Source organism: Coenobita brevimanus, chromosome 84 (genome assembly GCF_032717465.1).
Source record: "Coenobita brevimanus isolate Jiangsu-jjx chromosome 84, ASM3271746v2, whole genome shotgun sequence".
In the NCBI taxonomy this organism is placed as follows: Eukaryota; Metazoa; Arthropoda; class Malacostraca; order Decapoda; family Coenobitidae; genus Coenobita; species Coenobita brevimanus.
In genome coordinates this window covers 35,741,844-35,756,605 of record NC_137037.1, presented here as the reverse complement: position 1 = coordinate 35,756,605, position 14,762 = coordinate 35,741,844, and positions in this window count along the sequence as shown.

Below are 14,762 nucleotides of genomic sequence, written 5' to 3'. Positions count from 1 at the left end.
TGACTTCTCGTTGAAGAGCAAATGCAACGTGGAGAGGAAGATGACGTTTACTCCTTGGTGTGCAGAAGTCGACCGCTCCACGTTGATTTGGTATTGACAGCAACGTGCTGCTGGTGTCCTGGTGTGTGGCACGGAGCAGAAGGCTGCTGCTGAGAAGTTTGCAAGGCTTCACGACACCCCAGACTTCAAGGCATCCAAGGGTTGGCTCTTCACTTTCAAGTTACAACATGGCCTTACCAACCGTAAGGCCCATGGCGAAGCTTTGGACGCCAACGAGGATGGAGTAGAGGAGTTTCAGCACAAGGTGAAGCGCTTGATCGACAGGGAGGGCCTCATTCTCGGTCAAGTCTACAACGCTGATGAAACTGGTTTAGTCTATTGCTCTTTGCCAACGAACACTCTAGCTGAGGAGACGGAGAAGCGTGTACCTGGCCTCAAGCTCTCCAAGCAACGGATATCTGCTTTGTGTTGTACCAGTGCTAATGGCATGCACCAGCTTAAGCCCGTTATTGTTCGCCATGCAAAGCAGCCTCGGTGTCTTCGTGGGGTGATGGATGTCCTTCCTGTCATATGGTGCCATTCATTGAAGGCATGGTTCACTGCCCACATCTGCTAAGACTGGTTCCACCGTCATTTCGTCAAGGAGGTCATCCATTACCAGATGGAGAAACTGGGAATCCCGCACAACCAGGTAAAGGCCCTCCTTCTCCTCGACAATGCACCTGCTCACCCGTGCGACAAGGACTTGGTGTCTGAGAATGGGTGCATTAGGTGCATGTTTCTGCCACCTAATACGACTGCTCTCATCCAATCAATGGACCAAGGAGTGATCGTGGCAACGAAGAGGCTGTACTGAAGGAAGTTCCTGGACGAGGTGATGGTTGTTCTCGAGGACGAGGACGAGCGCAGGGAGGGACGGGACACGCGAGGCCAGCAGACTTTGGAAAACCTTCACCGCTACAACATCAAGTCTGCCATCTACAACTGGGCCAGTGCATGGAAGGAAGTCCCTGTCAAGACTCTAGAAAATGGTTGGTCTCGTCTGCTTCTCGGAATGGATGTGGAGCATGATTTCCTAGGTTTTGACGTGGATGACTTCCATGCACGTCTACATGCGCATGGCGACGATGTTGATGTGGACAAAGTGCGTGAGTGGTTGGATGACAACGAGGGTGATCCTGGGTATCAGACCATGTCTGATATCGAGATCACATCTTCAGTTGCAGGTGTCAGTACCCAGCTTGAAGATTCCGATGAGGACGGAGACGATGATGTGGACTCCTCTAAGCATGCCACTACTCCAGCCATCCCCAAGTTGAGCGCACTCCGGGAACACGTAGAGTTAGTTCTCGACTACCTGGAACACCTGGACTGCAACAGGGAAATGGGGCCCTTGGGACTTGTGGAGGAAGTGCGCGCTCTCAGGCAGCGCATCATTAATCACCAAAATTATTGTTCCTTGCATCAATCAACCATTGACAGCATTTTCAGACCCGTGATCCCCGCTGTGCCCAACCCTGGCTCCACTCCATTGCCTCTCCAAGACAGGTCCTCATCCTCCGAGCCACAGCCCAGTACATCAGGGACAGTGGAGTCACCACTGGATGTGAGTTTGCGCCTATCTTCAGAGTTGTGTGCAGTGGGTAGTCCATCACCAAGACCCAGTGACGCACCCCTAGGCCACCTGCATCAGCTACTCTCAGACTCTGACAGCGATTAAAAGGCAAGAACTCTCCACTAGACCACACGGGAATTTACAGTGTTGTGCAGTGAAGAAAACAGTGCATAGTGTTAAGAAATTAGAATTGTCAGTGCAAAAACTAAAGTGCAGAGTGCAACACTGATTTTATTGATGTTCAATGGAGCGCAAATTAGACTAGAATGTATAATGTTAAGCAAATGGATTTATGAGTGCAAATACTTAAGTGCAGAGTGCAACACTTATTTCATTAAGGTGCAATGGAGTGCAAGTAAGACTAGAGTGCGCAGTGTTAAGAGAATGGAATTCTGAGTGCAAATGACTAAGTTCAGTGCAAGACTTCATGTACCGTACAGTGTACTGCAGATACTTCAGGTACTCCTTTTTACTGCCAGAGTCTGAGAGGAGGCGGGTTATTCATCGAGATGGCCAGGGACTTGTTGTAAGCACCCAGAATGTTTCATATTGTACTGTATTTTCCATACTTACCTCTAAAACCTCATTTCACTCTTTTATGTCCCTTATTGATGTGAATGGGGTCTTAGGTGCTATGCATGTGCAGTAAGGAGGTGTTTTTCTGAGTTAGGCTAGGTTAGGGTCCATAAGTACCAGTCCAGGAGCCAGGGACTTGTTGTAAGAACCCAAAATGTTTAATATTGTTCAAACTCACCTCTAAAACCTCATTCTCTGGTTCTTTTGCATTTATTTCAGTCTTTTATGTCCCTTATTAGTGTGATTTGGGTCTTAAATAGGTGCTATGCATGTCCAGAGGAAGTTGTATAGGTGATTTTCTGAGTCAGGGTAGGTTAGGGTCCATAAGTACAAGTCCAGGAGGCTATGGCCCACTATACAGACGGAACCACTTTCCGGATATGCCTTTGGCTCTATTACAACGGATAATGGGGGGATTACTTATATATGTGTATATATATATATATATATATATATATATATATATATATATATATATATATATATATATATATATATGTATATGTGTATGTATATCTATCTGTCTGTTGTAGGAAAATAAGTTACCTAACCTCCTAGTTCTCACTGTCGCCTTGGAAGTATCCCCTTGGGCATATGTACAGTGGTCCCAGAATTTTTTCCCAGAAGGCTTCAGGGGTGATGGTCTTGAGTACGTCCTGCGATTCTGTCTGGATCTCCTCAGTCGAGTCAAACTGACGCACTTTCAGTCATAATTTCAGCTTGGGAAACAGGAAAAAGTCGGAGGGGGCAAGGTCAGGTGAACAGGGTGAGTGAGGAATGACTACCGTGTTAGTGGAAGCCAGGAACTGCCAGACAACAATTGATGTATGGGCTGAGGCATTGTCATGCTGCATGACCCAGTCCTTGTTCTTCCCATGTTCTGGATATTTGTGGCAAATGTTCTTCCTCAGACGTTGCAAAACTTCACAGTAAAACTTTCTGCTGACATATTGACTGGGTGGGATGAATTCCTTGTGAATAATCCCTTGCATATCGAAGAAAACGATCAACATTGACTTGACATTACTGTGAACTTGATGTGCTTTTTTCGGCCTCGGTGAATTGAGAGACTTCCACTGAGATGACTGCAGCTTTGTCTCCAAGTCATAACCAAAAACCCATGATTCATCACCAGTTATGACCTTGGAGATGAAGGTGGCATCATCTCTGACCTGATTCTTAAGCTCCATGCAAACTGCAACATGATGTGCTGCTCATCACTCAGCAGTCTTGGCACAAATTTTGCAGCAATGTTTCTCATGCCCAACACGTCTGACAAAATGCACTGCACACTCCCGCATGACAGTCCAAAGATATCACAAACATCATGGATAGTTCGTCTATGATCTGCAAGGATAGCCTGATGAACTTTTCCCAAGTTTTCTAGTGTTGTTGCCATTGACGGTCGTCCAGCACGGTCATCGTCTTCGACGGACGTTCGTCCTTCCTTAAACCGCTTGTACCAGGAAAATGTTCTGCTTTGGGAAATGGCATTGTCACCAAAGGCTTGCTGAAGCAACCGGTGAGTTTCTGCAGCCGTCTTATTGATCTTGATGCAGAGCTTGATGCATGTTCTTTGTTCAGTGAGGTCCGCCATTGCAAAACCACCAAACCACCTACACACCACTTTACAATAGTATGCATAGCTCAACAACACATCCGCTCACAGACACGGACGGGGCCACACTGAAGCACAAGGGGTGTTGCTGACTCCTGCTAGCGGCAATAGGCAAAACTGCAAACGGTTGGCTCCATCTATTCAAATTACTGGAACTTTGGGGTAGCACCTTGCATACATATATATATATATATATATATATATATATATATCTATATATATATATATATATATATATATATATATATATATATGTGTGTGTGTGTGTGTGTGTGTCTGTGTGTGTGTGTGCGTGTGTGTGTGTGGAGCCTCTGTGGTACAGTGGTAAAGAGTGCATTTTCGTTCACTGAAGAATGTGGGTTCGTGCCCCGCCAGGGAAATAAACTTTGGGAGCATTCTTCCGGCCACGTACTGCTTTGGCGAACATAAGGGGTGCTGTGGTTGAACCAGTGTCGTATACAATAAAGTATGCTCGCACCCAGTCGGCGTGTGTGGGCCGATTACATTTGGTTCACAGACAACACACACATCCAAAGCCACTCCAACACTACATTCACACTTACAAGCACTCCTCACCCTACATACAATCTCTACCAGACAGCCTAAGCCACTTGGTAGAGATACATAGGCTGTATCGTCCCCACTTCGGTTGGGATAGGTCAGTCCTGCAGTGGATACTCAAACGACTGATGATATATATATATATATATATATATATATATATATATATATATATATATATATATATATATATATATATATATATATATATATATATATATATATATATATGATCAGTCTTGTGTTTAAACGGTTACCGTAATGTAACCTTTACTTTTAAAAATAAATCGCTATTAATGAATGCACTAGGAAAACCAATCAGCTGCCAGCTTTCGAAAGCTTGAGGCTCCTCTCTTCTCAAATGAGAATCAAACCAACTATAGTAGTGATGTTTATATTTTGAGTAGTAAGGAAAACGACATTCATAAGCCCGAGTATATTTATCATTAGCCTACTTGAACTATAAACAGAACTAAAAGTAAGACTTGTAGTGTTGCAGTTCCCGTATTCAAACACTGAGGTATCAGTTTTCCATATTATTCCCTCTTATATGCATGAAACCTCCTTTTGCGTTCTGGCCCTGTGGTGATAGTTTGCTCGGGTTAAGAGCAGACGACTTTTTCAGATGACAGAAATGTTAGCAATCAGTGAGTTAAATTATCATTAATCCATTCGCTACTGTGGCCATATTTGTGTATTTCACTGACACTAACACAAGACGATTTAGCTCATCTGTGAGAGTACTTAGCTTCCTTAATTGGAGACGAAAAGTGCACAGAATTTCGACTGTAGTACTCACGTAATTAGCCAATGAAGGTGATTAGGGGTGCCACTGATAATCGCAGTGGCCGGGACAATAGCCAGCTTTACAGATTATCCCCAATTACACCGCCACCCCGCCACACACAATGGGGAGACAGTGGTTGCCCCATTTTCCACAAACAATAACAAGCCTTCTGCATTGTCCCGGCGGCTATGCATATCGGCTACGTGCGCTAATGATATGCAAGGTGGAATTAAAGAGAGAGTAAGAGAAACTTAGAGAGCAAAAAAAGATGAGTACTTGTGTGGGGGTGGTTGAGTGGAGGCGATGTGGAGTGAGGATAATTTAGACGGGAGAGGGATGATCTAAGGAGATAAGGAGAAAATTAGCAAGAAAAAGTGGAGGCAGGAAATGCAGGGACTTATTTTTAATGCAAGGGAGAATGAACCAAATCCCAGATGCCCGTAAGATTATTCCCTTCAAGAACAAATAATCACAAAATAACACCGAGTCAAATTCAAGATCCGTTCATTTTGAGGTGCCTGGACACATTGAGTTGAAAAGACTGGAACTCACGGGCGGTAGGAAATACAGGCAGAGGGAGACAGTTCCAGAGTTGATCTGTTGCAATCATGAAGGACTTGATGTAACGGTTAATTATAGCATTAGTGAGTTGGACAAAAAAAAGGGATGAGTTTGCTGTTAGGCGGGTGCTACACGACCACCTTTGTGGTGGAGGGATGTAAGCAAACATTTCAGAGGAACAGTGACTATTGAAGCAGCGATAAAAAAGGAGATGAAAATGCAACAGTGCAGTGAAAAGACAGAGGCGAGAGGAGTAGAGTTAGAGAAGCAAAATGCCTTTGACTCCACCTTTAAGAGAAGAGCTGTATGTGGGGAGCCTCCCTCCAGAGGAGAATTGTACCCGACACAGGGAAGAACAAAACTTGTGTATAAAGTCAACAACTGTGCAGGGGCAAAGATGGCACGGGGTCGGCTTAACACAATTAATCTCTTGGAAGCAGATTTTACGAGAAAGGTAATATGATCTTTTCAAGATAAGTCCCGAGAGAATGAAACTGAAAGTATGTTCAGACATGATGCAGGATTGAATTGGATATTGTTAAAAATTAGAGAATATTCCTGTGGTAGATTCGGACGGGTCGAAAGATGTAAGATGAGTTTTTAGTGCATTAATAACAAGATTACATTTACCCCAGTCAGAGATACGAGCCAACCAAACATTAGGTGTGTCATAACTTTATCCCTTGTTTGTTGAAATGACTGCTGAGATGGACGCTGCTAGAAGTGAATGGAAGGTGAAGAGTATTCATTAGCATATGAGTAGACAGGATTAGATGAATGTCACAGATGACGAGAAGAGAGTTGGTGATGTGACAGAACCCAGAGGAACAATATTTTATTAATAGCTTTAGGAGGAGAACGGTGGCCGTTAACAAAAGCAGTCATAGAACGACCAGAAAGGAAGCTAGAGATGAAGGCACAGATAGAAGGATATGAACCATAAGAGAACAGTTTGGAAATTCAAAATTTTTGCCAGACTCGATCGAAAGCCTTTGAGATGTCACATGCAATGGCTAAGCTATTCGTCAATGTCCCGAAAAGAAGATGATCAGGAGTATGAAAAGGTGAAAATATCACAGGTTCAGATCTTTTAAAGCGATTGAAAATATTTTTAGCAGAACAAAGAACGGACTGATCACGATTCCGGGCAGACATAAAGGAGATGATATTCAACGGTTCAACGGCGGGTTGGCGCCAGGCATACAAGATGATAAAAGGATACGTCACGTACAAGAGGATAAAAATTAAAATGTGCAAAAAATATCGATAAACAAGAGTCGCTGCAATATCGTCATAGCCATTTGGTCTTACGACCAAAAGGCTTTGAACATGACACTAACCCATCACAACACGTGACCTGTCATGGTGGTGCACGGGGTTAGGCAGAGACAACTGATGATTTATTTACTTTTTGCACAGAAAAAAGGAGCCACAGACTACAGTCCCGCTAAAAAGTTGAGCCTACAATATATGAGGAAGACAATCAAACGAGAGTACAAACTCAGATCCACTGATTTCAGGATGAAATCATTTCTAGATAAATACGGTTTCTCTTATCTTTGTCTGCATTTGAAAAGAAGAGCCATAGTTTGCAGAAGTAAATGAAAAGGACCTATTGAATCTCCCCAGACCCATCACTCGCTTTCATCAACAAACCGAACATGAATAGGTTTAAGTACCACTTGACACGACCTTGCTAAGGCCTGACGAAAATTTGACTGGAAGTTTAGAAACTGGATACAGTGACATTAGAGAGAGAGAGAGAGAGAGAGAGAGAGAGAGAGAGAAAGTACTGCTCTTCGAGTATGCAGAATACATACCTAAGGACAAATACACTACATTTCATGCACTCAATACCGTTATTAAAAAGGTTACCAGTTAGATATGCAGATCAACTTTAGGATCATAAAATTGTTTGACTTTGTGAATGTTTGTATCAGCTATAGTCTGTATTGCCTGTATACCACATTACAGAGTGCAGTCAAGCAAGATAGAGAGAAGCTGGTCACAATATTTATTTTCATCATGTGCTTCATGAATAATAAAAAAAAAATATTGGGGGTCTGCCTTCAGCTTTGCTCTCTGCATTCTAATTATATGAATGGCAGTAAACTAGCTGAGATCAGTTATGGACATCTACTCTTAAAATACTGTTTGTTACGATATTACCAGGCAATATCATGATCAGCATCAGAATCTGCAGCAGCCTGAGTCAGTCCACTGCAGGACAAAAGTCTCTCCCATCTCCTTTCACGCTGACCAGTTTGCTTTTAGCCTGTTCCACTCAGTACCAGCAAATCGTCGAATCTATTCTCGCCATCTCGTTCTCTGTCTGGCTGTTACTCTCACAGTATCTTTGGGCTGCCACTCATTTACCCTGGTTGTCCAACTGTTATCTATTCTACGATGGACGTGACTTGCCCACATCCACTTATGCTTTCCGACTGTAGTGATTATATCCAATACTTTCGTCTGGTCTCTTATCCAGGGAATTCTAATTTTCTCTCTCCATGTGACCCCTAACATAGTCCTGTACAGTATATTCCTCTCTGAGTTCTAAGTTTTTGTTCCAATGATTTTGGTAGGTTTGACGTTTCTGATCCATAAGTTTAAACTGGAAAGTTACACTTACAATCTAAATTTCTCCTTTGACACAGTGTAGTTGTTTATCCTTCATGCAGTTACTTAATTTGCCAACCCCCCACCATCCAATTCCTGTTTTATGTTTGATTTCATTGACATGGGCTGAGTCTGCATGAACTGCCTGTGCTAGGTAATTGTACTCCTCAACGCATTCTAACTCTTTGTCTCCTATTTTTACAGAACAAGTACCAAATTGTCTGTTAAGCATAATCTTCGCCTCCTGTTTATTATTTTTCAAACCTACCTTCAATCTCTTCTTGTTCTAGTCACTTAATTTTCTTGTAGTTACTCCCAAGACTCACTAAAAGACTTTGTCGTCTTCAAATCTTAGGTGGTTCATTTACTAACCTATTATGGGCCTTAGGATAGGTCACTGCCCCCAAGAAATAGGCCTTGAAGCCTTTGCCCAGAGTCGGACACGTAAAAAAATAATAATAACGGGTGAAAGTGTGTCGCCTTGTCTAACAACTTTCTTTACTGATTTTTTCTGGTTGTCTAATTCTCGGTAAATATTTCCTAGTACTGTATCATGAGTTCTTTCAACACCCTGTCCTCGAATTGCTCTCATCACTGTAGCTGTTTCAATTGACAATAAATGTTTTGCAATAAGGTTTCTTATATTCTTCAGTATTCTCGATCACCTGATTAATAACTTGAATACGATCTGTTGTCGAGTAATCAGTTCGAAATCCTGTCTGTTCTCTTGGCTGGTTTCTATTTAAGATAAGACTAATTCGAATTGTGTCCTATAGGACTTTGTGAAAAGTTTGAACACAACAGGCAGAAGACAAATTGGACGGTAGTTCTTTAGGTCTTTGATGTCACCTTTTCCATTGAAGTAGAATAATATACATATTTTCTAAGGCATGAGTACACCTCTGACTTCGAAAAATTTCGTTAATTGCTAGTTCATTTAATGCTAAACACCTGCATCTCCAACAAGATCAGCAGTGATATCATCATCACCTGCTGCCTTATTCCTCTTCTTTGTCCTCAAAGCATTCTTTACGTCATCTGCTGAAAAACTGGCCTGAACTGACTCTTCGACCACCGTACTGTTACTGTAAGTTTTGTATAAAAATTTTATATTTTGACCACATCATTTCTATTGTTCATTACTTCTCAATTAGAGTCTCTGAGAGAAAACATATGGTTTTTTCCTATATCAAGCTTCGGCTTGGTTGTCATCAGGCTTCCATCATTCTTTAGAGTTTCTTTTGTTCTGTTCATGTTAAACTTTCAATTATCTTTTATTTCTCTTCTTGTTGAGAATTTCCTTTGGTTCAGCAACTTCAGTGTGATCTTTGATTATCCTCACAATTATATTCCTTCTTTTCCTTAGAAGTTCTTTTGTGCTCTCTTAAAGCTTGCTGTTCTTGTTTCATGGTTTCGTGCCATCATTTCTAGCCCTGCTTCATTTACTATTCTCTCCAGGTTTTCATTAATCTGCTCTGTGTCAGTATTTGCCACATCGATCAACTGCGAGTATTGTTTCTAAATTAACAAGCTAAATTTGCTGCCCTCTCTTTCACTGCTACAAGATCTGTCCGTTTCCTGCAAATTAGCCTCTCCTTTTCTCTTTTGAGGTTAAGTACTACTTGACTCCTTACCAATTTGTGATTGCTTCCTTCATAAAGTTTCCTCACTTCAGTGCAGTTACATTTCCTCTGTACCGGCATGTGATTTGTCGGTGGGAATGAAGTGTATTTCGTTTTTGCTTCATCATTTGGTCCATTTCAAGCCCACTTCCTATTTTGTTTCCTTTGAAAGAATGTGTTCATTATTCTCAGACTGTTCCTCTAACCAAATCCAGTAGCATTTCACCCCTTGCATTCTGAATACCCATTCCAAAATAACTTACTGTAGTCTCACCAACTCTTTTCTTGCCTACTTTTGCATTAAAGCCTTCCTGACAAATTATGTTGAGTTTTGGCATTTTTCATTCCTTCCTCTACATCTTCTCTGAATTTTTCCGTTTCATCATCATAAGCAGATAAGAATTCTTAAATGCTGTTACTCAAATATTTGTTGCCCAGAAATTATACGCTAAGTTCATTAATTTCTTGCCTGTTTCTGTAGCATGGTATGTGATCATCAAATAATTCTATAAATGCCTCACTAGGTCTTCTGACTTCGCTATGGTTTATATTATCCCAATTTACATTCTCATTTTTTCAAGAAGAACTAAGTTAGCTTCACTACCAAGAGCTTGCATGCTGTACGGCTTATGCTTCAATTTTCAATGGTGGTTGGCTTCCTTCTCACAGAGATTCTTTGTACTACTTGTTTTTGAGTACTGTAGATCTTCCCTGCCATGGTCACCTGCTCCATTGTCTCTGGATTCTAAGGGCCATGGCTAAGAAAAGTAAGTTTAACCAATATTTCACAAAGTTTACTCAGGCAAGTGCTGCAAGGAGAACAATTTTCGTCTGATCCCTTACAATGAATCTGGCATGTATGGTTGTACCTGACTATTATAACTCCACTGATCAGTGGGATGCACAAGCTTCTTTGCCACATCAAGGAAGTTTTCCTTTGAAGAAGACCAGACTAGGTACTATTATGCTAACAATGTGAGAAAATGCCTAGATGTGGAGCAAAACGATAGCAAGCCCAAGATAGACTCGCTTAATGCATGCAACAACACATTAGCCACAACAAACACATTAGAATTGTATAAATCAACTTACATAAAGACCAATTTAGTCTTGAAAATTATGTCCCCTTAGGTTGTAAGTGTGTTTTAAATGATGCACTGTTACAAATGCTAAAGAATGTATTTATCACAGAACACTATAATAAGTTGTGAAAATTAGTAAAGCAGAATGAAAAGTGCCAATAGGAAACTGATATTCTCATTCATAGCTATGACAAATGAGGTTCTTTGTTGAGCCTTACACCGTTTGCAAAATAATTTTAAAGCCAAGGAATACCAGACTGAAATATCATATCTTTCCCCCCTCCCCTCCACACATTTTTCTTTTGCACCAGTATGAATAATTTGTAGTTATTCTGTCATTCGCAGACAGAATTACACCTCTCTTTTCTGGCACCTTGGAAAAAGCTAGTTATATGTACCATCTTACGAACATCAATCATATATGACAATTTGCATCACTAATGTGACAAAACTCACTTGCCATTTATTAGATGTGATGTAGGAGTTCTGGTCTGTGTTTGACACTATTACATGATATGGTTTCTCAGTAACACCTGGATTTGACAATGGCCTTCTTAGACCTTACGGCCTCTGAAACCAGTATCACATTTTTTTTCATTTTCAGAAAAATAATATTATGACATTACTTACACAGCACACACCACCAACGACACCACATTGACATCTATTGGTTATAATTAAGATATCAATTATCCTCACGGTTTTGTATGAAGGTTATTTGTAACTATCCAAACATATTCCATATTATAATAAATGTGTGTCTCAGCTGGGCCAACTTTTCAGTGAATTCACCCAACTTCAGGAAGATAATCATTTCAACTGACATACCATTCTTGACACAAAGATAAAATTTAATGATCACGGATTCACTGAACACTTCAATATTTGGAAAAACAAAGAAAATCACGAAATGGAAATAAAATGGGGGCACATATATTTGTATCCGACACCCTTACAGACTGATTTGACACCAGTGAATTTTGGTGTAATGTGACTCCCCTTAACACATGCCACGTGGCCAAGCCGACAGGAGATAAACCATTGCATGCTGTAACATAAAACGCTGATGGAACTTTACTATGCAACTGATGCCAGTTGTTGAATACCCATGTGAAAATGCACTGAAACTGGGGCAATCCGACACTTAGTTTATTCAGGCCGAGCAAGTCTTTTAATTTATAATCTCTCTTATAAATATTTTCCCCTTTAATTTCACTGGAGACATCAGATCGACAGACGATTATGTACCTCTTGTAGCTGGAAATGCCTCTCTAACACTAAATAAAATCATCTGGTAACGGCAAGAACAAAATGTGTCACGTCATTGCGATGAAGGGGATAATGGTATGTTTTAACTGACACGAAAATGCACACTTTTTTTTTTTCTGTAATGAAGGATACTGACATGGCAGACATGTAAAAAAATAAAAAGTGAATCATTCAGCATGAATGGCACTGGACGTGAATGACACTGGACATGGATGACACTTAGTATTGATGACACTGGACATGGATGACACTTGGTATGACACTGGACATGGATGACACTTGACATGGATGACACTTAGTATTGATGACACTGGACATGGATGACACTTGGTATGACACTGGACATGGATGACACTTGACATGGATGACACTTAGTATTGATGACACTGGACATGGATGACACTTGGTATGACACTGGACATGGATGACACTTGGCATGGATGACACTTGGTATGGATGACACTGGACATGGATGACACTTAACATGGATGACACTGGACATGGATGACACTTGACTTGGATGATACATGGTATGGATGACACTGAACATGGATGACTCTTGACATGGATGACACTTGGTATGGATGACACTGGACATGGATGACACTTGACATGGGTGACACATGTATGGATGACACTGGACATGGATGACAACTAACAAGGACGACACCTGACGTGGATGCCACCTGACAAGGATGACACTTGACATGGACTCTGATGACACTTAAAATGGAAAAAGTTGAACACGGACGACACTTGACATGGATAACACACAACGTGGATGACACTTAACATGGTGACACTGGAATAGAAGACATTTTACATGGATGACACTTAATTTTGATGACACTAGAATAGATGACACTTGATATGGACGACACTGTGGCATGGATAACACTTGACATGGATGACATTTGACATGGGTGACTCTGGAATAGATGACACTGGACATGGACGACATTGGACAAGGAGGACACGACATGGTTGACACTTGATATGGTTGACACTGGACATGCTCGACAGTTTACATGGGTGACATTTGACGTGGATGACAAATGACATGGATGACACTAGATATGGATGACACTGGATATGCATAACACTGAATATGGATGACAACGGACATGGATGACACTGGACATGGGTGACACTGGATATGGATAACACTGAATTTCGATGACACTGAATATGGATGACACTGAATATGAATGACACTGAATATGGATGACACTGGACATGGATGACATTGGACATGGATGACACTGGACACTGACGGCACGACAAAGATGGCACTGGAAATGGACAGCATGACAGGGATGATATTCGACAGATTGCACTCAGTATGGATGACTTTCGACATATAGCACTCAGTATGTATATTAACAGACGGAGATGACACTGGACATGGGTGACACTGGACATGGGTGACACTGGACATGGATGACACGTAAATTCCCACGTTAATTGATACACAACAACCTTTCCAGTACATTAGAGGAGCGAGCACAAAACCCCCACTCCTCTTCCCACATTGCTCCTGACATCGAGTCAGTCCGACACAAACATACACATCCACGCGACACCAGTCAAACGACACGAATGACACACAACCACAAAATTGGTCGCGGAGTGGGTCTGTGGCACCGCAGTCGTCACAACAGCCCATTAATTTGTCAGGTTAATTGATCCCTTTAACATTTAGGGAAGGTCAGCATAGTTGAATATTGAGAAGGGGCTGAGGTAAGAAGGGTGGCAGAGTGGAAGCTGGGGAGAGGAAAAGAGATGAGGAGAGGAGCTTGGGCAGAGGTTAAGAAGTGAGGAGAGGAGCTTGGGGAAAGGCAAAGAAATGGGAAAAGGAGGTGGTTGAGATGTAAAGAAGTGAGGAGAGGAGCTTGGGGAGAGGTAAAGAAATGGGGAAAGGAGGTGGTTGAGATGTAAAGAAGTGAGGAGGGAAACTAGGGGAGAAGTAATGAAGTGATTAAAGGAGTTTGGGGAGAGGAAAAGGAGTAAGAAGATGAAATGAGGGAGAGGTATAGAAGTAAGGAGAGGACCTGAGGTGAGGTAAAGAAGTGAGAAGAGGAGCTGGGGGAGGCGTTATGAAGCGAGGAGAGCAGCTTGGAGAGATGAAAACTAGTGAGGAGAGGAACTGGGGGGGGGGGGGTTGAAAAAGTGGAGAGAGGAGACTGGTGAGAGGTAAAGAAACGGAGAGAGGAGAGAAGAGATAGAGAGGAGGAAAGAGATGGAAGAAATGAGGAAAAACAGAAGGCTCACAGAGACAGCTAGACAGACCTGTCTATGTGTTTTTCTCTCTCTACGGCTATATATATATATATATATATATATATAATCTCATCACTGCAGGACCGGCCTATCCCAGCCGAAGCGGCGATGATACAGCCAATGTATCTCTACCAAGTGGCTTAGGCTGTCTGGTAGAGATTGTATGTAGGAT